Source organism: Oncorhynchus gorbuscha, unplaced genomic scaffold (assembly GCF_021184085.1).
Source record: "Oncorhynchus gorbuscha isolate QuinsamMale2020 ecotype Even-year unplaced genomic scaffold, OgorEven_v1.0 Un_scaffold_814, whole genome shotgun sequence".
In the NCBI taxonomy this organism is placed as follows: Eukaryota; Metazoa; Chordata; class Actinopteri; order Salmoniformes; family Salmonidae; genus Oncorhynchus; species Oncorhynchus gorbuscha.
This window is the reverse complement of record NW_025745819.1, coordinates 1-22,500: the sequence shown is the minus strand read 5'-3', so window position 1 is coordinate 22,500 and position 22,500 is coordinate 1. Positions and strand designations below refer to the sequence as shown.

At 49.2% G+C, this 22,500-nt stretch overlaps 46 non-coding genes across 46 annotated transcripts; all 46 read left to right on the top strand.

Moving 5' to 3' along the window:
- Positions 1-75: 75 nt before the first annotated feature.
- Positions 76-192, top strand: LOC124020345. Its single transcript, XR_006835977.1, has one exon. It is a non-coding gene; the product is annotated as a U5 spliceosomal RNA (small nuclear RNA).
- A 232-nt stretch (positions 193-424) lies between these two features.
- On the top strand, positions 425-614 carry LOC124020430. Its single transcript, XR_006836059.1, has one exon. It is a non-coding gene; the product is annotated as a U2 spliceosomal RNA (small nuclear RNA).
- Positions 615-1,028: 414 nt separating this feature from the next.
- On the top strand, positions 1,029-1,145 carry LOC124020344. Its single transcript, XR_006835976.1, has one exon. It is a non-coding gene; the product is annotated as a U5 spliceosomal RNA (small nuclear RNA).
- A 237-nt stretch (positions 1,146-1,382) lies between these two features.
- LOC124020428 lies at positions 1,383-1,572 on the top strand. Its single transcript, XR_006836057.1, has one exon. It is a non-coding gene; the product is annotated as a U2 spliceosomal RNA (small nuclear RNA).
- A 443-nt stretch (positions 1,573-2,015) lies between these two features.
- Positions 2,016-2,132, top strand: LOC124020343. The gene has a single exon (XR_006835975.1). It is a non-coding gene; the product is annotated as a U5 spliceosomal RNA (small nuclear RNA).
- Positions 2,133-2,380: 248 nt separating this feature from the next.
- Positions 2,381-2,570, top strand: LOC124020427. The gene has a single exon (XR_006836056.1). It is a non-coding gene; the product is annotated as a U2 spliceosomal RNA (small nuclear RNA).
- Positions 2,571-2,988: 418 nt separating this feature from the next.
- On the top strand, positions 2,989-3,105 carry LOC124020342. Its single transcript, XR_006835974.1, has one exon. It is a non-coding gene; the product is annotated as a U5 spliceosomal RNA (small nuclear RNA).
- Positions 3,106-3,343: 238 nt separating this feature from the next.
- LOC124020391 lies at positions 3,344-3,534 on the top strand. Its single transcript, XR_006836023.1, has one exon. It is a non-coding gene; the product is annotated as a U2 spliceosomal RNA (small nuclear RNA).
- A 411-nt stretch (positions 3,535-3,945) lies between these two features.
- LOC124020340 lies at positions 3,946-4,062 on the top strand. The gene has a single exon (XR_006835973.1). It is a non-coding gene; the product is annotated as a U5 spliceosomal RNA (small nuclear RNA).
- A 243-nt stretch (positions 4,063-4,305) lies between these two features.
- Positions 4,306-4,496, top strand: LOC124020390. The gene has a single exon (XR_006836022.1). It is a non-coding gene; the product is annotated as a U2 spliceosomal RNA (small nuclear RNA).
- Positions 4,497-4,938: 442 nt separating this feature from the next.
- Positions 4,939-5,055, top strand: LOC124020339. Its single transcript, XR_006835972.1, has one exon. It is a non-coding gene; the product is annotated as a U5 spliceosomal RNA (small nuclear RNA).
- Positions 5,056-5,304: 249 nt separating this feature from the next.
- On the top strand, positions 5,305-5,493 carry LOC124020319. Its single transcript, XR_006835952.1, has one exon. It is a non-coding gene; the product is annotated as a U2 spliceosomal RNA (small nuclear RNA).
- A 425-nt stretch (positions 5,494-5,918) lies between these two features.
- LOC124020338 lies at positions 5,919-6,035 on the top strand. The gene has a single exon (XR_006835971.1). It is a non-coding gene; the product is annotated as a U5 spliceosomal RNA (small nuclear RNA).
- A 232-nt stretch (positions 6,036-6,267) lies between these two features.
- Positions 6,268-6,457, top strand: LOC124020425. The gene has a single exon (XR_006836055.1). It is a non-coding gene; the product is annotated as a U2 spliceosomal RNA (small nuclear RNA).
- Positions 6,458-6,890: 433 nt separating this feature from the next.
- Positions 6,891-7,006, top strand: LOC124020384. Its single transcript, XR_006836016.1, has one exon. It is a non-coding gene; the product is annotated as a U5 spliceosomal RNA (small nuclear RNA).
- Positions 7,007-7,247: 241 nt separating this feature from the next.
- On the top strand, positions 7,248-7,438 carry LOC124020388. Its single transcript, XR_006836020.1, has one exon. It is a non-coding gene; the product is annotated as a U2 spliceosomal RNA (small nuclear RNA).
- A 437-nt stretch (positions 7,439-7,875) lies between these two features.
- On the top strand, positions 7,876-7,992 carry LOC124020337. Its single transcript, XR_006835970.1, has one exon. It is a non-coding gene; the product is annotated as a U5 spliceosomal RNA (small nuclear RNA).
- Positions 7,993-8,236: 244 nt separating this feature from the next.
- LOC124020387 lies at positions 8,237-8,427 on the top strand. The gene has a single exon (XR_006836019.1). It is a non-coding gene; the product is annotated as a U2 spliceosomal RNA (small nuclear RNA).
- Positions 8,428-8,850: 423 nt separating this feature from the next.
- LOC124020336 lies at positions 8,851-8,967 on the top strand. Its single transcript, XR_006835969.1, has one exon. It is a non-coding gene; the product is annotated as a U5 spliceosomal RNA (small nuclear RNA).
- Positions 8,968-9,203: 236 nt separating this feature from the next.
- On the top strand, positions 9,204-9,394 carry LOC124020386. The gene has a single exon (XR_006836018.1). It is a non-coding gene; the product is annotated as a U2 spliceosomal RNA (small nuclear RNA).
- A 428-nt stretch (positions 9,395-9,822) lies between these two features.
- LOC124020334 lies at positions 9,823-9,939 on the top strand. The gene has a single exon (XR_006835967.1). It is a non-coding gene; the product is annotated as a U5 spliceosomal RNA (small nuclear RNA).
- Positions 9,940-10,187: 248 nt separating this feature from the next.
- LOC124020385 lies at positions 10,188-10,378 on the top strand. The gene has a single exon (XR_006836017.1). It is a non-coding gene; the product is annotated as a U2 spliceosomal RNA (small nuclear RNA).
- Positions 10,379-10,808: 430 nt separating this feature from the next.
- Positions 10,809-10,925, top strand: LOC124020333. Its single transcript, XR_006835966.1, has one exon. It is a non-coding gene; the product is annotated as a U5 spliceosomal RNA (small nuclear RNA).
- Positions 10,926-11,166: 241 nt separating this feature from the next.
- On the top strand, positions 11,167-11,357 carry LOC124020382. Its single transcript, XR_006836014.1, has one exon. It is a non-coding gene; the product is annotated as a U2 spliceosomal RNA (small nuclear RNA).
- A 427-nt stretch (positions 11,358-11,784) lies between these two features.
- On the top strand, positions 11,785-11,900 carry LOC124020380. The gene has a single exon (XR_006836012.1). It is a non-coding gene; the product is annotated as a U5 spliceosomal RNA (small nuclear RNA).
- Positions 11,901-12,147: 247 nt separating this feature from the next.
- Positions 12,148-12,338, top strand: LOC124020370. Its single transcript, XR_006836002.1, has one exon. It is a non-coding gene; the product is annotated as a U2 spliceosomal RNA (small nuclear RNA).
- Positions 12,339-12,769: 431 nt separating this feature from the next.
- Positions 12,770-12,886, top strand: LOC124020332. Its single transcript, XR_006835965.1, has one exon. It is a non-coding gene; the product is annotated as a U5 spliceosomal RNA (small nuclear RNA).
- A 239-nt stretch (positions 12,887-13,125) lies between these two features.
- LOC124020359 lies at positions 13,126-13,316 on the top strand. The gene has a single exon (XR_006835990.1). It is a non-coding gene; the product is annotated as a U2 spliceosomal RNA (small nuclear RNA).
- Positions 13,317-13,722: 406 nt separating this feature from the next.
- LOC124020331 lies at positions 13,723-13,839 on the top strand. The gene has a single exon (XR_006835964.1). It is a non-coding gene; the product is annotated as a U5 spliceosomal RNA (small nuclear RNA).
- A 252-nt stretch (positions 13,840-14,091) lies between these two features.
- LOC124020347 lies at positions 14,092-14,282 on the top strand. The gene has a single exon (XR_006835979.1). It is a non-coding gene; the product is annotated as a U2 spliceosomal RNA (small nuclear RNA).
- Positions 14,283-14,704: 422 nt separating this feature from the next.
- Positions 14,705-14,821, top strand: LOC124020330. The gene has a single exon (XR_006835963.1). It is a non-coding gene; the product is annotated as a U5 spliceosomal RNA (small nuclear RNA).
- A 242-nt stretch (positions 14,822-15,063) lies between these two features.
- Positions 15,064-15,254, top strand: LOC124020335. The gene has a single exon (XR_006835968.1). It is a non-coding gene; the product is annotated as a U2 spliceosomal RNA (small nuclear RNA).
- Positions 15,255-15,669: 415 nt separating this feature from the next.
- Positions 15,670-15,786, top strand: LOC124020329. Its single transcript, XR_006835962.1, has one exon. It is a non-coding gene; the product is annotated as a U5 spliceosomal RNA (small nuclear RNA).
- A 233-nt stretch (positions 15,787-16,019) lies between these two features.
- On the top strand, positions 16,020-16,210 carry LOC124020324. Its single transcript, XR_006835957.1, has one exon. It is a non-coding gene; the product is annotated as a U2 spliceosomal RNA (small nuclear RNA).
- A 452-nt stretch (positions 16,211-16,662) lies between these two features.
- LOC124020328 lies at positions 16,663-16,779 on the top strand. The gene has a single exon (XR_006835961.1). It is a non-coding gene; the product is annotated as a U5 spliceosomal RNA (small nuclear RNA).
- Positions 16,780-17,014: 235 nt separating this feature from the next.
- LOC124020424 lies at positions 17,015-17,205 on the top strand. Its single transcript, XR_006836054.1, has one exon. It is a non-coding gene; the product is annotated as a U2 spliceosomal RNA (small nuclear RNA).
- Positions 17,206-17,606: 401 nt separating this feature from the next.
- Positions 17,607-17,723, top strand: LOC124020327. Its single transcript, XR_006835960.1, has one exon. It is a non-coding gene; the product is annotated as a U5 spliceosomal RNA (small nuclear RNA).
- Positions 17,724-17,957: 234 nt separating this feature from the next.
- LOC124020412 lies at positions 17,958-18,148 on the top strand. The gene has a single exon (XR_006836043.1). It is a non-coding gene; the product is annotated as a U2 spliceosomal RNA (small nuclear RNA).
- Positions 18,149-18,571: 423 nt separating this feature from the next.
- Positions 18,572-18,688, top strand: LOC124020326. Its single transcript, XR_006835959.1, has one exon. It is a non-coding gene; the product is annotated as a U5 spliceosomal RNA (small nuclear RNA).
- Positions 18,689-18,926: 238 nt separating this feature from the next.
- LOC124020400 lies at positions 18,927-19,117 on the top strand. The gene has a single exon (XR_006836032.1). It is a non-coding gene; the product is annotated as a U2 spliceosomal RNA (small nuclear RNA).
- Positions 19,118-19,568: 451 nt separating this feature from the next.
- On the top strand, positions 19,569-19,684 carry LOC124020383. Its single transcript, XR_006836015.1, has one exon. It is a non-coding gene; the product is annotated as a U5 spliceosomal RNA (small nuclear RNA).
- A 231-nt stretch (positions 19,685-19,915) lies between these two features.
- On the top strand, positions 19,916-20,106 carry LOC124020389. The gene has a single exon (XR_006836021.1). It is a non-coding gene; the product is annotated as a U2 spliceosomal RNA (small nuclear RNA).
- Positions 20,107-20,522: 416 nt separating this feature from the next.
- Positions 20,523-20,638, top strand: LOC124020381. The gene has a single exon (XR_006836013.1). It is a non-coding gene; the product is annotated as a U5 spliceosomal RNA (small nuclear RNA).
- Positions 20,639-20,872: 234 nt separating this feature from the next.
- Positions 20,873-21,063, top strand: LOC124020318. The gene has a single exon (XR_006835951.1). It is a non-coding gene; the product is annotated as a U2 spliceosomal RNA (small nuclear RNA).
- A 450-nt stretch (positions 21,064-21,513) lies between these two features.
- On the top strand, positions 21,514-21,630 carry LOC124020325. Its single transcript, XR_006835958.1, has one exon. It is a non-coding gene; the product is annotated as a U5 spliceosomal RNA (small nuclear RNA).
- A 238-nt stretch (positions 21,631-21,868) lies between these two features.
- On the top strand, positions 21,869-22,057 carry LOC124020320. Its single transcript, XR_006835953.1, has one exon. It is a non-coding gene; the product is annotated as a U2 spliceosomal RNA (small nuclear RNA).
- Positions 22,058-22,500: the final 443 nt, after the last annotated feature.

Sequence of the window (22,500 nt, the reverse complement as noted above, 5' to 3'; positions counted from 1 at the left end):
GTTCCGGGAGCACCCGCGGGTACCCGGCCTAGAGTGCACAGAGTGTGTCTCGGGCCCCCGCCTCTGACTTCCACACGATTCTGGTTTCTCTTCATTACGCACAAGCCTTTCGCCTTTTACTAAAGACTTCCGTGGAGAGGAACACTTACGAGTTCAACGTATTTTTGGAGGGGCTTTGCTTCTTACAGAGCCCGCTATCTTGTTTCAAGAGAAATTGACCGACCGACAGACAGACAGACAGACAGACAGACAGACAGACAGGTGGGCCAGGACAGTGACTTAAGGACACATTAGCGACTTTTTCCAAAAAACACGTGAGTGAGTGACTGAGGGAGGGAGGAAGGAACCGCCGGCTTTTGCCAACCCGCCGAGGTCTGTTGAGACCCCCGGGGGCCCGGCGGTTGCAGGGTTCCATTTGTGGGTTATCGCTTCTCGGCCTTTTGGCTCAGATCAAGTGTAGTATCTGTTCTTATCAGTTTAATATCTGATACGTCCCCCATCGGGGGACTACATATTAAATGGATTTTTCGAACAGGGAGTCGGAAATGGGGCTTGCTCCGTCCGCTCCACGCATCGACCCGTATTGCAGTACCTCCGGGAACGGTGCAACACTTTTCTGCCGTTGTCAAGGAAAATTGCTATGTAAACAGCTAGCTAGCTAGCAGAAGAAAAGCTAGCTAGCTAGCTAGCAGAAAGAAGGAAAGAAACATTCAAACTGAAGAAAGGCGAAGCGCTCTTCAATGTGGTCCCCCGTTTCCCGCCATTTTTGTTAAAAAAAAAAAAAAAAAAAAAAAAAAAAAAAAAAAAAAATTGGGCCAGGATTGTGTGTGTGTGTGTGTGTGTGTGTGTGTGTGTGTGTGTGTGTGTGTGTGTCTCTCTCTGTCTGTGCCTCTGTGTGTGTCTCTGTGTCGTTCTTTTTATCCACAGCAGCCCTCGAAAACTTGGAAGAGTGGGTTCCGGGAGCACCCGCGGGTACCCGGCCTAGAGTGCACAGAGTGTGTCTCGGGCCCCCGCCTCTGACTTCCACACGATTCTGGTTTCTCTTCATTACGCACAAGCCTTTCGCCTTTTACTAAAGACTTCCGTGGAGAGGAACACTTACGAGTTCAACGTATTTTTGGAGGGGCTTTGCTTCTTACAGAGCCCGCTATCTTGTTTCAAGAGAAATTGACCGACCGACAGACAGACAGACAGACAGACAGACAGACAGACAGACAGGGACAGACAGGACAGTGACTTAAGGACACATTAGCGACTTTTTCCAAAAAACACGTGAGTGAGTGACTGAGGGAGGGAGGAAGGAACCGCCGGCTTTTGCCAACCCGCCGAGGTCTGTTGAGACCCCCGGGGGCCCGGCGGTTGCAGGGTTCCATTTGTGGGTTATCGCTTCTCGGCCTTTTGGCTCAGATCAAGTGTAGTATCTGTTCTTATCAGTTTAATATCTGATACGTCCCCATCGGGGGACTACATATTAAATGGATTTTTCGAACAGGGAGTCGGAAATGGGGCTTGCTCCGTCCGCTCCACGCATCGACCCGGTATTGCAGTACCTCCGGGAACGGTGCAACACTTTTCTGCCGTTGTCAAGGAAAATTGCTATGTAAACAGCTAGCTAGCTAGCAGAAGAAAAGCTAGCTAGCTAGCTAGCAGAAGAAGGAAAGAAACATTCAAACTGAAGAAAGGCGAAGCGCTCTTCAATGTGGTCCCCCGTTTCCCGCCATTTTTGTTAAAAAAAAAAAAAAAAAAAAAAAAAAAAAAAAAAAGGATTGTTGGGCCAGGATTGTGTGTGTGTGTGTGTGTGTGTGTGTGTGTGTGTGTGTGTGTGTGTGTGTGTGTGTGTGTGTGTGTGTGTGTGTGTGTGTGTCTCTGTCTGTGCCTCTGTGTGTGTCTCTGTGTCGTTCTTTTTATCCACAGCAGCCCTCGAAAACTTGGAAGAGTGGGTTCCGGGAGCACCCGCGGGTACCCGGCCTAGAGTGCACAGAGTGTGTCTCGGGCCCCCGCCTCTGACTTCCACACGATTCTGGTTTCTCTTCATTACGCACAAGCCTTTCGCCTTTTACTAAAGACTTCCGTGGAGAGGAACACTTACGAGTTCAACGTATTTTTGGAGGGGCTTTGCTTCTTACAGAGCCCGCTATCTTGTTTCAAGAGAAATTGACCGACCGACAGACAGACAGACAGACAGACAGACAGACAGACAGACAGACAGACAGACAGACAGGGGCCAGGACAGTGACTTAAGGACACATTAGCGACTTTTTCCAAAAACACGTGAGTGAGTGACTGAGGGAGGGAGGAAGGAACCGCCGGCTTTTGCCAACCCGCCGAGGTCTGTTGAGACCCCCGGGGCCCGGCGGTTGCAGGGTTCCATTTGTGGGTTATCGCTTCTCGGCCTTTTGGCTCAGATCAAGTGTAGTATCTGTTCTTATCAGTTTAATATCTGATACGTCCCCCATCGGGGGACTACATATTAAATGGATTTTTCGAACAGGGAGTCGGAAATGGGGCTTGCTCCGTCCGCTCCACGCATCGACCCGGTATTGCAGTACCTCCGGAACGGTGCAACACTTTTCTGCCGTTGTCAAGGAAAATTGCTATGTAAACAGCTAGCTAGCTAGCAGAAGAAAAGCTAGCTAGCTAGCTAGCAGAAGAAGGAAAGAAACATTCAAACTGAAGAAAGGCGAAGCGCTCTTCAATGTGGTCCCCCGTTTCCCGCCATTTTTGTTAAAAAAAAAAAAAAAAAAAAAAAAAAAAAAAAAAAAAAAAAATTGGGCCAGGATTGTGTGTGTGTGTGTGTGTGTGTGTGTGTGTGTGTGTGTGTGTGTGTGTGTGTGTCTCTCTGTCTGTGCCTCTGTGTGTGTCTCTGTGTCGTTCTTTTTATCCACAGCAGCCCTCGAAAACTTGGAAGAGTGGGTTCCGGGAGCACCCGCGGGTACCCGGCCTAGAGTGCACAGAGTGTGTCTCGGGCCCCCGCCTCTGACTTCCACACGATTCTGGTTTCTCTTCATTACGCACAAGCCTTTCGCCTTTTACTAAAGACTTCCGTGGAGAGGAACACTTACGAGTTCAACGTATTTTTGGAGGGGCTTTGCTTCTTACAGAGCCCGCTATCTTGTTTCAAGAGAAATTGACCGACCGACAGACAGACAGACAGACAGACAGACAGACAGACAGACAGTGGGCCAGGACAGTGACTTAAGGACACATTAGCGACTTTTTCCAAAAAACACGTGAGTGAGTGAGTGACTGAGGGAGGGAGGAAGGAACCGCCGGCTTTTGCCAACCCGCCGAGGTCTGTTGAGACCCCCGGGGCCCGGCGGTTGCAGGGTTCCATTTGTGGGTTATCGCTTCTCGGCCTTTTGGCTCAGATCAAGTGTAGTATCTGTTCTTATCAGTTTAATATCTGATACGTCCCCCATCGGGGGACTACATATTAAATGGATTTTTCGAACAGGGAGTCGGAAATGGGGCTTGCTCCGTCCGCTCCACGCATCGACCCGGTATTGCAGTACCTCCGGGAACGGTGCAACACTTTTCTGCCGTTGTCAAGGAAAATTGCTATGTAAACAGCTAGCTAGCTAGCAGAAGAAAAGCTAGCTAGCTAGCTAGCAGAAGAAGGAAAGAAACATTCAAACTGAAGAAAGGCGAAGCGCTCTTCAATGTGGTCCCCGTTTCCCGCCATTTTTGTTAAAAAAAAAAAAAAAAAAAAAAAAAAAAAAAAAAAATTGGGCCAGGATTGTGTGTGTGTGTGTGTGTGTGTGTGTGTGTGTGTGTGTGTGTGTGTGTGTGTGTCTCTCTGTCTGTGCCTCTGTGTGTGTCTCTGTGTCGTTCTTTTTATCCACAGCAGCCCTCGAAAACTTGGAAGAGTGGGTTCCGGGAGCACCCGCGGGTACCCGGCCTAGAGTGCACAGAGTGTGTCTCGGGCCCCCGCCTCTGACTTCCACACGATTCTGGTTTCTCTTCATTACGCACAAGCCTTTCGCCTTTTACTAAAGACTTCCGTGGAGAGGAACACTTACGAGTTCAACGTATTTTTGGAGGGGCTTTGCTTCTTACAGAGCCCGCTATCTTGTTTCAAGAGAAATTGACCGACCGACAGACAGACAGACAGACAGACAGACAGACAGACAGACAGACAGACAGGGCCAGGACAGTGACTTAAGGACACATTAGCGACTTTTTCCAAAAAACACGTGAGTGAGTGAGTGACTGAGGGAGGGAGGAAGGAACCGCCGGCTTTTGCCAACCCGCCGAGGTCTGTTGAGACCCCGGGGCCCGGCGGTTGCAGGGTTCCATTTGTGGGTTATCGCTTCTCGGCCTTTTGGCTCAGATCAAGTGTAGTATCTGTTCTTATCAGTTTAATATCTGATACGTCCCCCATCGGGGGACTACATATTAAATGGATTTTTCGAACAGGGAGTCGGAAATGGGGCTTGCTCCGTCCGCTCCACGCATCGACCCGGTATTGCAGTACCTCCGGGAACGGTGCAACACTTTTCTGCCGTTGTCAAGGAAAATTGCTATGTAAACAGCTAGCTAGCTAGCAGAAGAAAAGCTAGCTAGCTAGCTAGCAGAAGAAGGAAAGAAACATTCAAACTGAAGAAAGGCGAAGCGCTCTTCAATGTGGTCCCCGTTTCCCGCCATTTTTGTTAAAAAAAAAAAAAAAAAAAAAAAAAAAAAAAAAAAAAAAAAAATTGGGCCAGGATTGTGTGTGTGTGTGTGTGTGTGTGTGTGTGTGTGTGTGTGTGTGTGTGTGTGTGTGTGTGTGTGTGTGTGTGTGTTTCTCTCTCTGTCTGTGCCTCTGTGTGTGTCTCTGTGTCGTTCTTTTTATCCACAGCAGCCCTCGAAAACTTGGAAGAGTGGGTTCCGGGAGCACCCGCGGGTACCCGGCCTAGAGTGCACAGAGTGTGTCTCGGGCCCCCGCCTCTGACTTCCACACGATTCTGGTTTCTCTTCATTACGCACAAGCCTTTCGCCTTTTACTAAAGACTTCCGTGGAGAGGAACACTTACGAGTTCAACGTATTTTTGGAGGGGCTTTGCTTCTTACAGAGCCCGCTATCTTGTTTCAAGAGAAATTGACCGACCGACAGACAGACAGACAGACAGACAGACAGACAGACAGACAGACAGACAGACAGAGGCCAGGACAGTGACTTAAGGACACATTAGCGACTTTTTCCAAAAAACACGTGAGTGAGTGAGTGACTGAGGGAGGGAGGAAGGAACCGCCGGCTTTTGCCAACCCGCCGAGGTCTGTTGAGACCCCCGGGGCCCGGCGGTTGCAGGGTTCCATTTGTGGGTTATCGCTTCTCGGCCTTTTGGCTCAGATCAAGTGTAGTATCTGTTCTTATCAGTTTAATATCTGATACGTCCCCCATCGGGGGACTACATATTAAATGGATTTTTCGAACAGGGAGTCGGAAATGGGGCTTGCTCCGTCCGCTCCACGCATCGACCCGGTATTGCAGTACCCGGGAACGGTGCAACACTTTTCTGCCGTTGTCAAGGAAAATTGCTATGTAAACAGCTAGCTAGCTAGCAGAAGAAAAGCTAGCTAGCTAGCTAGCAGAAGAAGGAAAGAAACATTCAAACTGAAGAAAGGCGAAGCGCTCTTCAATGTGGTCCCCCGTTTCCCGCCATTTTTGTTAAAAAAAAAAAAAAAAAAAAAAAAAAAAATTGGGCCAGGATTGTGTGTGTGTGTGTGTGTGTGGTGTGTGGTGTGTGTGTGTGTGTGTGTGTGTGTGTGTGTGTGTGTGTGTGTGTCTCTCTGTCTGTGCCTCTGTGTGTGTCTCTGTGTCGTTCTTTTTATCCACAGCAGCCCTCGAAAACTTGGAAGAGTGGGTTCCGGGAGCACCCGCGGGTACCCGGCCTAGAGTGCACAGAGTGTGTCTCGGGCCCCCGCCTCTGACTTCCACACGATTCTGGTTTCTCTTCATTACGCACAAGCCTTTCGCCTTTTACTAAAGACTTCCGTGGAGAGGAACACTTACGAGTTCAACGTATTTTTGGAGGGGCTTTGCTTCTTACAGAGCCCGCTATCTTGTTTCAAGAGAAATTGACCGACCGACAGACAGACAGACAGACAGACAGACAGACAGAGGTGGGCCAGGACAGTGACTTAAGGACACATTAGCGACTTTTTCCAAAAACACGTGAGTGAGTGAGTGACTGAGGGAGGGAGGAAGGAACCGCCGGCTTTTGCCAACCCGCCGAGGTCTGTTGAGACCCCCGGGGCCCGGCGGTTGCAGGGTTCCATTTGTGGGTTATCGCTTCTCGGCCTTTTGGCTCAGATCAAGTGTAGTATCTGTTCTTATCAGTTTAATATCTGATACGTCCCCCATCGGGGGACTACATATTAAATGGATTTTTCGAACAGGGAGTCGGAAATGGGGCTTGCTCCGTCCGCTCCACGCATCGACCCGGTATTGCAGTACCTCCGGAACGGTGCAACACTTTTCTGCCGTTGTCAAGGAAAATTGCTATGTAAACAGCTAGCTAGCTAGCAGAAGAAAAGCTAGCTAGCTAGCTAGCAGAAGAAGGAAAGAAACATTCAAACTGAAGAAAGGCGAAGCGCTCTTCAATGTGGTCCCCGTTTCCCGCCATTTTTGTTAAAAAAAAAAAAAAAAAAAAAAAAAAAAAAAAAAAAAAAAAATTGGGCCAGGATTGTGTGTGTGTGTGTGTGTGTGTGTGTGTGTGTGTGTGTGTGTGTGTGTGTGTGTGTGTGTGTGTGTTTCTCTCTCTGTCTGTGCCTCTGTGTGTGTCTCTGTGTCGTTCTTTTTATCCACAGCAGCCCTCGAAAACTTGGAAGAGTGGGTTCCGGGAGCACCCGCGGGTACCCGGCCTAGAGTGCACAGAGTGTGTCTCGGGCCCCCGCCTCTGACTTCCACACGATTCTGGTTTCTCTTCATTACGCACAAGCCTTCGCCTTTTACTAAAGACTTCCGTGGAGAGGAACACTTACGAGTTCAACGTATTTTTGGAGGGGCTTTGCTTCTTACAGAGCCCGCTATCTTGTTTCAAGAGAAATTGACCGACCGACAGACAGACAGACAGACAGACAGACAGACAGACAGACAGACAGACAGGCCAGGACAGTGACTTAAGGACACATTAGCGACTTTTTCCAAAAACACGTGAGTGAGTGACTGAGGGGGAGGGAGGAAGGAACCGCCGGCTTTTGCCAACCCGCCGAGGTCTGTTGAGACCCCCGGGGCCCCGGCGGTTGCAGGGTTCCATTTGTGGGTTATCGCTTCTCGGCCTTTTGGCTCAGATCAAGTGTAGTATCTGTTCTTATCAGTTTAATATCTGATACGTCCCCCATCGGGGGACTACATATTAAATGGATTTTTCGAACAGGGAGTCGGAAATGGGGCTTGCTCCGTCCGCTCCACGCATCGACCCGGTATTGCAGTACCTCCGGGAACGGTGCAACACTTTTCTGCCGTTGTCAAGGAAAATTGCTATGTAAACAGCTAGCTAGCTAGCAGAAGAAAAGCTAGCTAGCTAGCTAGCAGAAGAAGAAGAAAGAAACATTCAAACTGAAGAAAGGCGAAGCGCTCTTCAATGTGGTCCCCCGTTTCCCGCCATTTTTGTTAAAAAAAAAAAAAAAAAAAAAAAAAAAAAAAAAAAATTGGGCCAGGATTGTGTGTGTGTGTGTGTGTGTGTGTGTGTGTGTGTGTGTGTGTGTGTGTGTGTGTGTGTGTGTGTGTGTGTTGTCTCTCTCTCTGTCTGTGCCTCTGTGTGTGTCTCTGTGTCGTTCTTTTTATCCACAGCAGCCCTCGAAAACTTGGAAGAGTGGGTTCCGGGAGCACCCGCGGGTACCCGGCCTAGAGTGCACAGAGTGTGTCTCGGGCCCCCGCCTCTGACTTCCACACGATTCTGGTTTCTCTTCATTACGCACAAGCCTTTCGCCTTTTACTAAAGACTTCCGTGGAGAGGAACACTTACGAGTTCAACGTATTTTTGGAGGGGCTTTGCTTCTTACAGAGCCCGCTATCTTGTTTCAAGAGAAATTGACCGACCGACAGACAGACAGACAGACAGACAGACAGACAGACAGACAGACAGAGGTGGGCCAGGACAGTGACTTAAGGACACATTAGCGACTTTTTCCAAAAAACACGTGAGTGAGTGAGTGACTGAGGGAGGGAGGAAGGAACCGCCGGCTTTTGCCAACCCGCCGAGGTCTGTTGAGACCCCGGGGCCCGGCGGTTGCAGGGTTCCATTTGTGGGTTATCGCTTCTCGGCCTTTTGGCTCAGATCAAGTGTAGTATCTGTTCTTATCAGTTTAATATCTGATACGTCCCCCATCGGGGGACTACATATTAAATGGATTTTTCGAACAGGGAGTCGGAAATGGGGCTTGCTCCGTCCGCTCCACGCATCGACCCGGTATTGCAGTACCTCCGGGAACGGTGCAACACTTTTCTGCCGTTGTCAAGGAAAATTGCTATGTAAACAGCTAGCTAGCTAGCAGAAGAAAAGCTAGCTAGCTAGCTAGCAGAAGAAGGAAAGAAACATTCAAACTGAAGAAAGGCGAAGCGCTCTTCAATGTGGTCCCCGTTTCCCGCCATTTTTGTTAAAAAAAAAAAAAAAAAAAAAAAAAAAAAAAAAAAGGATTGTGTGTGTGTGTTGTGTGTGTGTGTGTGTGTGTGTGTGTGTGTGTGTGTGTGTGTGTGTGTGTGTGTGTGTGTCTCTCTCTGTCTGTGCCTCTGTGTGTGTCTCTGTGTCGTTCTTTTTATCCACAGCAGCCCTCGAAAACTTGGAAGAGTGGGTTCCGGGAGCACCCGCGGGTACCCGGCCTAGAGTGCACAGAGTGTGTCTCGGGCCCCCGCCTCTGACTTCCACACGATTCTGGTTTCTCTTCATTACGCACAAGCCTTTCGCCTTTTACTAAAGACTTCCGTGGAGAGGAACACTTACGAGTTCAACGTATTTTTGGAGGGGCTTTGCTTCTTACAGAGCCCGCTATCTTGTTTCAAGAGAAATTGACCGACCGACAGACAGACAGACAGACAGACAGACAGACAGACAGACAGTGGGCCAGGACAGTGACTTAAGGACACATTAGCGACTTTTTCCAAAAACACGTGAGTGAGTGAGTGACTGAGGGAGGGAGGAAGGAACCGCCGGCTTTTGCCAACCCGCCGAGGTCTGTTGAGACCCCGGGGCCCGGCGGTTGCAGGGTTCCATTTGTGGGTTATCGCTTCTCGGCCTTTTGGCTCAGATCAAGTGTAGTATCTGTTCTTATCAGTTTAATATCTGATACGTCCCCCATCGGGGGACTACATATTAAATGGATTTTTCGAACAGGGAGTCGGAAATGGGGCTTGCTCCGTCCGCTCCACGCATCGACCCGGTATTGCAGTACCTCCGGGAACGGTGCAACACTTTTCTGCCGTTGTCAAGGAAAATTGCTATGCTAAACAGCTAGCTAGCTAGCAGAAGAAAAAAGCTAGCTAGCTAGCTAGCAGAAGAAGGAAAGAAACATTCAAACTGAAGAAAGGCGAAGCGCTCTTCAATGTGGTCCCCGTTTCCCGCCATTTTTGTTAAAAAAAAAAAAAAAAAAAAAAAAAAAAAAAAAAATTGGGCCAGGATTGTGTGTGTGTGTGTGTGTGTGTGTGTGTGTGTGTGTGTGTGTGTGTGGTGTGTGTGTGTGTGTGTTTCTCTCTCTGTCTGTGCCTCTGTGTGTGTCTCTGTGTCGTTCTTTTTATCCACAGCAGCCCTCGAAAACTTGGAAGAGTGGGTTCCGGGAGCACCCGCGGGTACCCGGCCTAGAGTGCACAGAGTGTGTCTCGGGCCCCCGCCTCTGACTTCCACACGATTCTGGTTTCTCTTCATTACGCACAAGCCTTTCGCCTTTTACTAAAGACTTCCGTGGAGAGGAACACTTACGAGTTCAACGTATTTTTGGAGGGGCTTTGCTTCTTACAGAGCCCGCTATCTTGTTTCAAGAGAAATTGACCGACCGACAGACAGACAGACAGACAGACAGACAGACAGACAGACAGACAGACAGACAGAGGTGGGCCAGGACAGTGACTTAAGGACACATTAGCGACTTTTTCCAAAAAACACGTGAGTGAGTGACTGAGGGAGGGAGGAAGGAACCGCCGGCTTTTGCCAACCCGCCGAGGTCTGTTGAGACCCCGGGGCCCGGCGGTTGCAGGGTTCCATTTGTGGGTTATCGCTTCTCGGCCTTTTGGCTCAGATCAAGTGTAGTATCTGTTCTTATCAGTTTAATATCTGATACGTCCCCCATCGGGGGACTACATATTAAATGGATTTTTCGAACAGGGAGTCGGAAATGGGGCTTGCTCCGTCCGCTCCACGCATCGACCCGGTATTGCAGTACCTCCGGGAACGGTGCAACACTTTTCTGCCGTTGTCAAGGAAAATTGCTATGTAAACAGCTAGCTAGCTAGCAGAAGAAAAGCTAGCTAGCTAGCTAGCTAGCTAGAAGGAAAAGAAACATTCAAACTGAAGAAAGGCGAAGCGCTCTTCAATGTGGTCCCCCGTTTCCCGCCATTTTTGTTAAAAAAAAAAAAAAAAAAAAAAAAAAAAAAAATTGGGCCAGGATTGTGTGTGTGTGTGTGTGTGTTGTGTGTGTGTGTGTGTGTGTGTGTGTGTGTGTGTGTGTGTGTGTGTGTTTCTCTCTCTGTCTGTGCCTCTGTGTGTGTCTCTGTGTCGTTCTTTTTATCCACAGCAGCCCTCGAAAACTTGGAAGAGTGGGTTCCGGGAGCACCCGCGGGTACCCGGCCTAGAGTGCACAGAGTGTGTCTCGGGCCCCCGCCTCTGACTTCCACACGATTCTGGTTTCTCTTCATTACGCACAAGCCTTTCGCCTTTTACTAAAGACTTCCGTGGAGAGGAACACTTACGAGTTCAACGTATTTTTGGAGGGGCTTTGCTTCTTACAGAGCCCGCTATCTTGTTTCAAGAGAAATTGACCGACCAGACAGACAGACAGACAGACAGACAGACAGACAGACAGACAGAGGTGGGCCAGGACAGTGACTTAAGGACACATTAGCGACTTTTTCCAAAAACACGTGAGTGAGTGAGTGACTGAGGGAGGGAGGAAGGAACCGCCGGCTTTTGCCAACCCGCCGAGGTCTGTTGAGACCCCGGGGGCCCGGCGGTTGCAGGGTTCCATTTGTGGGTTATCGCTTCTCGGCCTTTTGGCTCAGATCAAGTGTAGTATCTGTTCTTATCAGTTTAATATCTGATACGTCCCCCATCGGGGGACTACATATTAAATGGATTTTTCGAACAGGGAGTCGGAAATGGGGCTTGCTCCGTCCGCTCCACGCATCGACCCGGTATTGCAGTACCTCCGGGAACGGTGCAACACTTTTCTGCCGTTGTCAAGAAAATTGCTATGTAAACAGCTAGCTAGCTAGCAGAAGAAAAGCTAGCTAGCTAGCTAGCAGAAGAAGGAAAGAAACATTCAAACTGAAGAAAGGCGAAGCGCTCTTCAATGTGGTCCCCGTTTCCCGCCATTTTTGTTAAAAAAAAAAAAAAAAAAAAAAAAAAAAAAAAAAAAAAATTGGGCCAGGATTGTGTGTGTGTGTGTGTGTGTGTGTGTGTGTGTGTGTGTGTGTGTGTGTGTGTGTGTGTGTGTGTGTTTCTCTCTGTCTGTGCCTCTGTGTGTGTCTCTGTGTCGTTCTTTTTATCCACAGCAGCCCTCGAAAACTTGGAAGAGTGGGTTCCGGGAGCACCCGCGGGTACCCGGCCTAGAGTGCACAGAGTGTGTCTCGGGCCCCCGCCTCTGACTTCCACACGATTCTGGTTTCTCTTCATTACGCACAAGCCTTTCGCCTTTTACTAAAGACTTCCGGGAGAGGAACACTTACGAGTTCAACGTATTTTTGGAGGGGCTTTGCTTCTTACAGAGCCCGCTATCTTGTTTCAAGAGAAATTGACCGACCGACAGACAGACAGACAGACAGACAGACAGACAGACAGACAGACAGACAGACAGACAGGGCCAGGACAGTGACTTAAGGACACATTAGCGACTTTTTCCAAAAACACGTGAGTGAGTGACTGAGGGAGGGAGGAAGGAACCGCCGGCTTTTGCCAACCCGCCGAGGTCTGTTGAGACCCCGGGGGCCCGGCGGTTGCAGGGTTCCATTTGTGGGTTATCGCTTCTCGGCCTTTTGGCTCAGATCAAGTGTAGTATCTGTTCTTATCAGTTTAATATCTGATACGTCCCCCATCGGGGGACTACATATTAAATGGATTTTTCGAACAGGGAGTCGGAAATGGGGCTTGCTCCGTCCGCTCCACGCATCGACCCGGTATTGCAGTACCTCCGGGAACGGTGCAACACTTTTCTGCCGTTGTCAAGGAAAATTGCTATGTAAACAGCTAGCTAGCTAGCAGAAGAAAAGCTAGCTAGCTAGCTAGCAGAAGAAGGAAAGAAACATTCAAACTGAAGAAAGGCGAAGCGCTCTTCAATGTGGTCCCCGTTTCCCGCCATTTTTGTTAAAAAAAAAAAAAAAAAAAAAAAAAAAAAAAAAAAAAAAATTGGGCCAGGATTGTGTGTGTGTGTGTGTGTGTGTGTGTGTGTGTGTGTGTGTGTGTGTGGTGTGTGTGTGTGTGTTTTGTCTCTCTCTGTCTGTGCCTCTGTGTGTGTCTCTGTGTCGTTCTTTTTATCCACAGCAGCCCTCGAAAACTTGGAAGAGTGGGTTCCGGGAGCACCCGCGGGTACCCGGCCTAGAGTGCACAGAGTGTGTCTCGGGCCCCCGCCTCTGACTTCCACACGATTCTGGTTTCTCTTCATTACGCACAAGCCTTTCGCCTTTTACTAAAGACTTCCGTGGAGAGGAACACTTACGAGTTCAACGTATTTTTGGAGGGGCTTTGCTTCTTACAGAGCCCGCTATCTTGTTTCAAGAGAAATTGACCGACCGACAGACAGACAGACAGACAGACAGACAGACAGACAGACAGACAGACAGGGCCAGGACAGTGACTTAAGGACACATTAGCGACTTTTTCCAAAAACACGTGAGTGAGTGACTGAGGGAGGGAGGAAGGAACCGCCGGCTTTTGCCAACCCGCCGAGGTCTGTTGAGACCCCGGGGGCCCGGCGGTTGCAGGGTTCCATTTGTGGGTTATCGCTTCTCGGCCTTTTGGCTCAGATCAAGTGTAGTATCTGTTCTTATCAGTTTAATATCTGATACGTCCCCCATCGGGGGACTACATATTAAATGGATTTTTCGAACAGGGAGTCGGAAATGGGGCTTGCTCCGTCCGCTCCACGCATCGACCCGGTATTGCAGTACCTCCGGGAACGGTGCAACACTTTTCTGCCGTTGTCAAGGAAAATTGCTATGTAAACAGCTAGCTAGCTAGCAGAAGAAAAGCTAGCTAGCTAGCTAGCAGAAAGAAGGAAAGAAACATTCAAACTGAAGAAAGGCGAAGCGCTCTTCAATGTGGTCCCCGTTTCCCGCCATTTTTGTTAAAAAAAAAAAAAAAAAAAAAAAAAAAATTGGGCCAGGATTGTGTGTGTGTGTGTGTGTGTGTGTGTGTGTGTGTGTGTGTGTGTGTGTGTGTGTGTCTCTCTGTCTGTGCCTCTGTGTGTGTCTCTGTGTCGTTCTTTTTATCCACAGCAGCCCTCGAAAACTTGGAAGAGTGGGTTCCGGGAGCACCCGCGGGTACCCGGCCTAGAGTGCACAGAGTGTGTCTCGGGCCCCCGCCTCTGACTTCCACACGATTCTGGTTTCTCTTCATTACGCACAAGCCTTTCGCCTTTTACTAAAGACTTCCGTGGAGAGGAACACTTACGAGTTCAACGTATTTTTGGAGGGGCTTTGCTTCTTACAGAGCCCGCTATCTTGTTTCAAGAGAAATTGACCGACCGACAGACAGACAGACAGACAGACAGACAGACAGACAGACAGACAGACAGACAGAGGTGGGCCAGGACAGTGACTTAAGGACACATTAGCGACTTTTTCCAAAAAACACGTGAGTGAGTGAGTGACTGAGGGAGGGAGGAAGGAACCGCCGGCTTTTGCCAACCCGCCGAGGTCTGTTGAGACCCCGGGGCCCGGCGGTTGCAGGGTTCCATTTGTGGGTTATCGCTTCTCGGCCTTTTGGCTCAGATCAAGTGTAGTATCTGTTCTTATCAGTTTAATATCTGATACGTCCCCCATCGGGGGACTACATATTAAATGGATTTTTCGAACAGGGAGTCGGAAATGGGGCTTGCTCCGTCCGCTCCACGCATCGACCCGGTATTGCAGTACCTCCGGGAACGGTGCAACACTTTTCTGCCGTTGTCAAGGAAAATTGCTACTGTAAACAGCTGTAAACAGCTAGCTAGCTAGCAGAAGAAAAGCTAGCTAGCTAGCTAGCAGAAGAAGGAAAGAAACATTCAAACTGAAGAAAGGCGAAGCGCTCTTCAATGTGGTCCCCCGTTTCCCGCCATTTTTGTTAAAAAAAAAAAAAAAAAAAAAAAAAAAAAAAAAAAAAATTGGGCCAGGATTGTGTGTGTGTGTGTGTGTGTGTGTGTGTGTGTGTGTGTGTGTGTGTTTTCTCTCTCTGTCTGTGCCTCTGTGTGTGTCTCTGTGTCGTTCTTTTTATCCACAGCAGCCCTCGAAAACTTGGAAGAGTGGGTTCCGGGAGCACCCGCGGGTACCCGGCCTAGAGTGCACAGAGTGTGTCTCGGGCCCCCGCCTCTGACTTCCACACGATTCTGGTTTCTCTTCATTACGCACAAGCCTTTCGCCTTTTACTAAAGACTTCCGTGGAGAGGAACACTTACGAGTTCAACGTATTTTTGGAGGGGCTTTGCTTCTTACAGAGCCCGCTATCTTGTTTCAAGAGAAATTGACCGACCGACAGACAGACAGACAGACAGACAGACAGACAGACAGACAGACAGGACAGCCAGGACAGTGACTTAAGGACACATTAGCGACTTTTTCCAAAAAACACGTGAGTGAGTGAGTGACTGAGGGAGGGAGGAAGGAACCGCCGGCTTTTGCCAACCCGCCGAGGTCTGTTGAGACCCCGGGGCCCGGCGGTTGCAGGGTTCCATTTGTGGGTTATCGCTTCTCGGCCTTTTGGCTCAGATCAAGTGTAGTATCTGTTCTTATCAGTTTAATATCTGATACGTCCCCCATCGGGGGACTACATATTAAATGGATTTTTCGAACAGGGAGTCGGAAATGGGGCTTGCTCCGTCCGCTCCACGCATCGACCCGGTATTGCAGTACCTCCGGGAACGGTGCAACACTTTTCTGCCGTTGTCAAGGAAAATTGCTATGTAAACAGCTAGCTAGCTAGCAGAAAGAAAAGCTAGCTAGCTAGCTAGCAGAAGAAGGAAAGAAACATTCAAACTGAAGAAAGGCGAAGCGCTCTTCAATGTGGTCCCCAGTTTCCCGCCATTTTTGTTTAAAAAAAAAAAAAAAAAAAAAAAAAAAAATTGGGCCAGGATTGTGTGTGTGTGTGTGTGTGTGTGTGTGTGTGTGTGTGTGTGTGTGTGTGTGTGTGTTGTGTTCTCTCTGTCTGTGCCTCTGTGTGTGTCTCTGTGTCGTTCTTTTTATCCACAGCAGCCCTCGAAAACTTGGAAGAGTGGGTTCCGGGAGCACCCGCGGGTACCCGGCCTAGAGTGCACAGAGTGTGTCTCGGGCCCCCGCCTCTGACTTCCACACGATTCTGGTTTCTCTTCATTACGCACAAGCCTTTCGCCTTTTACTAAAGACTTCCGTGGAGAGGAACACTTACGAGTTCAACGTATTTTTGGAGGGGCTTTGCTTCTTACAGAGCCCGCTATCTTGTTTCAAGAGAAATTGACCGACCGACAGACAGACAGACAGACAGACAGACAGACAGACAGACAGTGGGCCAGGACAGTGACTTAAGGACACATTAGCGACTTTTTCCAAAAACACGTGAGTGAGTGACTGAGGGAGGGAGGAAGGAACCGCCGGCTTTTGCCAACCCGCCGAGGTCTGTTGAGACCCCCGGGGCCCGGCGGTTGCAGGGTTCCATTTGTGGGTTATCGCTTCTCGGCCTTTTGGCTCAGATCAAGTGTAGTATCTGTTCTTATCAGTTTAATATCTGATACGTCCCCCATCGGGGGACTACATATTAAATGGATTTTTCGAACAGGGAGTCGGAAATGGGGCTTGCTCCGTCCGCTCCACGCATCGACCCGGTATTGCAGTACCTCCGGGAACGGTGCAACACTTTTCTGCCGTTGTCAAGGAAAATTGCTATGTAAACAGCTAGCTAGCTAGCAGAAGAAAAGCTAGCTAGCTAGCTAGCAGAAGAAGGAAAGAAACATTCAAACTGAAGAAAGGCGAAGCGCTCTTCAATGTGGTCCCCCGTTTCCCGCCATTTTTGTTAAAAAAAAAAAAAAAAAAAAAAAAAAAAAAAAAAAAAAAGGATTGTGTGTGTGTGTGTGTGTGTGTGTGTGTGTGTGTGTGTGTGTGTGTGTGTGTGTGTGTGTGTGTGTTTTGTGTGTGTGTGTGTGTGTGTGTGTGTGTGTTTCTCTGTCTGTGCCTCTGTGTGTGTCTCTGTGTCGTTCTTTTTATCCACAGCAGCCCTCGAAAACTTGGAAGAGTGGGTTCCGGGAGCACCCGCGGGTACCCGGCCTAGAGTGCACAGAGTGTGTCTCGGGCCCCCGCCTCTGACTTCCACACGATTCTGGTTTCTCTTCATTACGCACAAGCCTTTCGCCTTTTACTAAAGACTTCCGTGGAGAGGAACACTTACGAGTTCAACGTATTTTTGGAGGGGCTTTGCTTCTTACAGAGCCCGCTATCTTGTTTCAAGAGAAATTGACCGACCGACAGACAGACAGACAGACAGACAGACAGACAGACAGACAGAGTGGGCCAGGACAGTGACTTAAGGACACATTAGCGACTTTTTCCAAAAACACGTGAGTGAGTGACTGAGGGAGGGAGGAAGGAACCGCCGGCTTTTGCCAACCCGCCGAGGTCTGTTGAGACCCCCGGGGCCCGGCGGTTGCAGGGTTCCATTTGTGGGTTATCGCTTCTCGGCCTTTTGGCTCAGATCAAGTGTAGTATCTGTTCTTATCAGTTTAATATCTGATACGTCCCCCATCGGGGGACTACATATTAAATGGATTTTTCGAACAGGGAGTCGGAAATGGGGCTTGCTCCGTCCGCTCCACGCATCGACCCGGTATTGCAGTACCTCCGGGAACGGTGCAACACTTTTCTGCCGTTGTCAAGGAAAATTGCTATGTAAACAGCTAGCTAGCTAGCAGAAGAAAAGCTAGCTAGCTAGCTAGCAGAAGAAGGAAAGAAACATTCAAACTGAAGAAAGGCGAAGCGCTCTTCAATGTGGTCCCCGTTTCCCGCCATTTTTGTTAAAAAAAAAAAAAAAAAAAAAAAAAAAAAAAATTGGGCCAGGATTGTGTGTGTGTGTGTGTGTGTGTGTGTGTGTGTGTGTGTGTGTGTGTTTCTCTCTGTCTGTGCCTCTGTGTGTGTCTCTGTGTCGTTCTTTTTATCCACAGCAGCCCTCGAAAACTTGGAAGAGTGGGTTCCGGGAGCACCCGCGGGTACCCGGCCTAGAGTGCACAGAGTGTGTCTCGGGCCCCCGCCTCTGACTTCCACACGATTCTGGTTTCTCTTCATTACGCACAAGCCTTTCGCCTTTTACTAAAGACTTCCGTGGAGAGGAACACTTACGAGTTCAACGTATTTTTGGAGGGGCTTTGCTTCTTACAGAGCCCGCTATCTTGTTTCAAGAGAAATTGACCAGACAGACAGACAGACAGACAGACAGACAGACAGACAGACAGAGGTGGGCCAGGACAGTGACTTAAGGACACATTAGCGACTTTTCCAAAAAACACGTGAGTGAGTGACTGAGGGAGGGAGGAAGGAACCGCCGGCTTTTGCCAACCCGCCGAGGTCTGTTGAGACCCCCGGGGGCCCGGCGGTTGCAGGGTTCCATTTGTGGGTTATCGCTTCTCGGCCTTTTGGCTCAGATCAAGTGTAGTATCTGTTCTTATCAGTTTAATATCTGATACGTCCCCCATCGGGGGACTACATATTAAATGGATTTTTCGAACAGGGAGTCGGAAATGGGGCTTGCTCCGTCCGCTCCACGCATCGACCCGGTATTGCAGTACCTCCGGGAACGGTGCAACACTTTTCTGCCGTTGTCAAGGAAAATTGCTATGTAAACAGCTAGCTAGCTAGCAGAAGAAAAGCTAGCTAGCTAGCTAGCTAGCAGAAGAAAAGCTAGCTAGCTAGCTAGCAGAAGAAGGAAAGAAACATTCAAACTGAAGAAAGGCGAAGCGCTCTTCAATGTGGTCCCCCGTTTCCCGCCATTTTTGTTAAAAAAAAAAAAAAAAAAAAAATTGGGCCAGGATTGTGTGTGTGTGTGTGTGTGTGGTGTGTGGTGTGTGTGTGTGTGTTTCTCTCTCTGTCTGTGCCTCTGTGTGTGTCTCTGTGTCGTTCTTTTTATCCACAGCAGCCCTCGAAAACTTGGAAGAGTGGGTTCCGGGAGCACCCGCGGGTACCCGGCCTAGAGTGCACAGAGTGTGTCTCGGGCCCCCGCCTCTGACTTCCACACGATTCTGGTTTCTCTTCATTACGCACAAGCCTTTCGCCTTTTACTAAAGACTTCCGTGGAGAGGAACACTTACGAGTTCAACGTATTTTTGGAGGGGCTTTGCTTCTTACAGAGCCCGCTATCTTGTTTCAAGAGAAATTGACCGACCGACAGACAGACAGACAGACAGACAGACAGACAGACAGACAGAGGTGGGCCAGGACAGTGACTTAAGGACACATTAGCGACTTTTTCCAAAAAACACGTGAGTGAGTGACTGAGGGAGGGAGGAAGGAACCGCCGGCTTTTGCCAACCCGCCGAGGTCTGTTGAGACCCCCGGGGGCCCGGCGGTTGCAGGGTTCCATTTGTGGGTTATCGCTTCTCGGCCTTTTGGCTCAGATCAAGTGTAGTATCTGTTCTTATCAGTTTAATATCTGATACGTCCCCCATCGGGGGACTACATATTAAATGGATTTTTCGAACAGGGAGTCGGAAATGGGGCTTGCTCCGTCCGCTCCACGCATCGACCCGGTATTGCAGTACCTCCGGGAACGGTGCAACACTTTTCTGCCGTTGTCAAGGAAAATTGCTATGTAAACAGCTAGCTAGCTAGCAGAAGAAAAGCTAGCTAGCTAGCTAGCAGAAGAAGGAAAGAAACATTCAAACTGAAGAAAGGCGAAGCGCTCTTCAATGTGGTCCCCCGTTTCCCGCCATTTTTGTTAAAAAAAAAAAAAAAAAAAAAAAAAATTGGGCCAGGATTGTGTGTGTGTGTGTGTGTGTGTGTGTGTGTGTGTGTGTGTGTGTGTGTGTGTGTGTGTTGTGTGTGTGTGTGTGTGTGTGTGTGTGTGTGTGTGTGTGTTTCTCTCTCTGTCTGTGCCTCTGTGTGTGTCTCTGTGTCGTTCTTTTTATCCACAGCAGCCCTCGAAAACTTGGAAGAGTGGGTTCCGGGAGCACCCGCGGGTACCCGGCCTAGAGTGCACAGAGTGTGTCTCGGGCCCCCGCCTCTGACTTCCACACGATTCTGGTTTCTCTTCATTACGCACAAGCCTTTCGCCTTTACTAAAGACTTCCGTGGAGAGGAACACTTACGAGTTCAACGTATTTTTGGAGGGGCTTTGCTTCTTACAGAGCCCGCTATCTTGTTTCAAGAGAAATTGACCGACCGACAGACAGACAGACAGACAGACAGACAGACAGAGGTGGGCCAGGACAGTGACTTAAGGACACATTAGCGACTTTTTCCAAAAACACGTGAGTGAGTGAGTGACTGAGGGAGGGAGGAAGGAACCGCCGGCTTTTGCCAACCCGCCGAGGTCTGTTGAGACCCCGGGGCCCGGCGGTTGCAGGGTTCCATTTGTGGGTTATCGCTTCTCGGCCTTTTGGCTCAGATCAAGTGTAGTATCTGTTCTTATCAGTTTAATATCTGATACGTCCCCCATCGGGGGACTACATATTAAATGGATTTTTCGAACAGGGAGTCGGAAATGGGGCTTGCTCCGTCCGCTCCACGCATCGACCCGGTATTGCAGTACCTCCGGGAACGGTGCAACACTTTTCTGCCGTTGTCAAGGAAAATTGCTATGTAAACAGCTAGCTAGCTAGCAGAAGAAAAGCTAGCTAGCTAGCTAGCAGAAGAAGGAAAGAAACATTCAAACTGAAGAAAGGCGAAGCGCTCTTCAATGTGGTCCCCCGTTTCCCGCCATTTTTGTTAAAAAAAAAAAAAAAAAAAAAAAAAAAAAAAATTGGGCCAGGATTGTGTGTGTGTGTGTGTGTGTGTGTGTGTGTGTGTGTGTGTGTGTGTGTGTGTGTGTGTTTCTCTCTCTGTCTGTGCCTCTGTGTGTGTCTCTGTGTCGTTCTTTTTATCCACAGCAGCCCTCGAAAACTTGGAAGAGTGGGTTCCGGGAGCACCCGCGGGTACCCGGCCTAGAGTGCACAGAGTGTGTCTCGGGCCCCCGCCTCTGACTTCCACACGATTCTGGTTTCTCTTCATTACGCACAAGCCTTTCGCCTTTACTAAAGACTTCCGTGGAGAGGAACACTTACGAGTTCAACGTATTTTTGGAGGGGCTTTGCTTCTTACAGAGCCCGCTATCTTGTTTCAAGAGAAATTGACCGACCGACAGACAGACAGACAGACAGACAGACAGACAGAGGTGGGCCAGGACAGTGACTTAAGGACACATTAGCGACTTTTTCCAAAAAACACGTGAGTGAGTGAGTGACTGAGGGAGGGAGGAAGGAACCGCCGGCTTTTGCCAACCCGCCGAGGTCTGTTGAGACCCCCGGGGGCCCGGCGGTTGCAGGGTTCCATTTGTGGGTTATCGCTTCTCGGCCTTTTGGCTCAGATCAAGTGTAGTATCTGTTCTTATCAGTTTAATATCTGATACGTCCCCCATCGGGGGACTACATATTAAATGGATTTTTCGAACAGGGAGTCGGAAATGGGGCTTGCTCCGTCCGCTCCACGCATCGACCCGGTATTGCAGTACCTCCGGGAACGGTGCAACACTTTTCTGCCGTTGTCAAGGAAAATTGCTATGTAAACAGCTAGCTAGCTAGCAGAAGAAAAGCTAGCTAGCTAGCTAGCAGAAGAAGGAAAGAAACATTCAAACTGAAGAAAGGCGAAGCGCTCTTCAATGTGGTCCCCCGTTTCCCGCCATTTTTGTTAAAAAAAAAAAAAAAAAAAAAAAAAATTGGGCCAGGATTGTGTGTGTGTGTGTGTGTGTGTGTGTGTGTGTGTGTGTGTGTGTGTGTGTGTGTGTGTGTGTGTGTGTGTGTGTGTGTGTGTGTGTGTGTGTGTGTGTTTCTCTCTCTGTCTGTGCCTCTGTGTGTGTCTCTGTGTCGTTCTTTTTATCCACAGCAGCCCTCGAAAACTTGGAAGAGTGGGTTCCGGGAGCACCCGCGGGTACCCGGCCTAGAGTGCACAGAGTGTGTCTCGGGCCCCCGCCTCTGACTTCCACACGATTCTGGTTTCTCTTCATTACGCACAAGCCTTTCGCCTTTTACTAAAGACTTCCGTGGAGAGGAACACTTACGAGTTCAACGTATTTTTGGAGGGGCTTTGCTTCTTACAGAGCCCGCTATCTTGTTTCAAGAGAAATTGACCGACCGACAGACAGACAGACAGACAGACAGACAGACAGACAGAGGTGGGCCAGGACAGTGACTTAAGGACACATTAGCGACTTTTTCCAAAAAACACGTGAGTGAGTGAGTGACTGAGGGAGGGAGGAAGGAACCGCCGGCTTTTGCCAACCCGCCGAGGTCTGTTGAGACCCCCGGGGGCCCGGCGGTTGCAGGGTTCCATTTGTGGGTTATCGCTTCTCGGCCTTTTGGCTCAGATCAAGTGTAGTATCTGTTCTTATCAGTTTAATATCTGATACGTCCCCCATCGGGGGACTACATATTAAATGGATTTTTCGAACAGGGAGTCGGAAATGGGGCTTGCTCCGTCCGCTCCACGCATCGACCCGGTATTGCAAAGGAAAATTGCTATGTAAACAGCTAGCTAGCTGCAGAAGAAAAGCTAGCTAGCTAGCTAGCAGAAGAAGGAAAGAAACATTCAAACTGAAGAAAGGCGAAGCGCTCTTCAATGTGGTCCCCGTTTCCCGCCATTTTTTGTTAAAAAAAAAAAAAAAAAAAAAAAATTGGGCCAGGATTGTGTGTGTGTGGTGTGTGTGTGTGTGTGTGTGTGTGTGTGTGTGTGTGTGTGTGTGTGTGTGTGTGTGTGTGTGTGTGTGTGTGTGTGTGTGTGTTTCTCTCTCTGTCTGTGCCTCTGTGTGTGTCTCTGTGTCGTTCTTTTATCCACAGCAGCCCTCGAAAACTTGGAAGAGTGGGTTCCGGGAGCACCCCGGTACCCGGCCTAGAGTGCACAGAGTGTGTCTCGGGCCCCGCCTCTGACTTCCACACGATTCTGGTTTCTCTTCATTACGCACAAGCCTTTCGCCT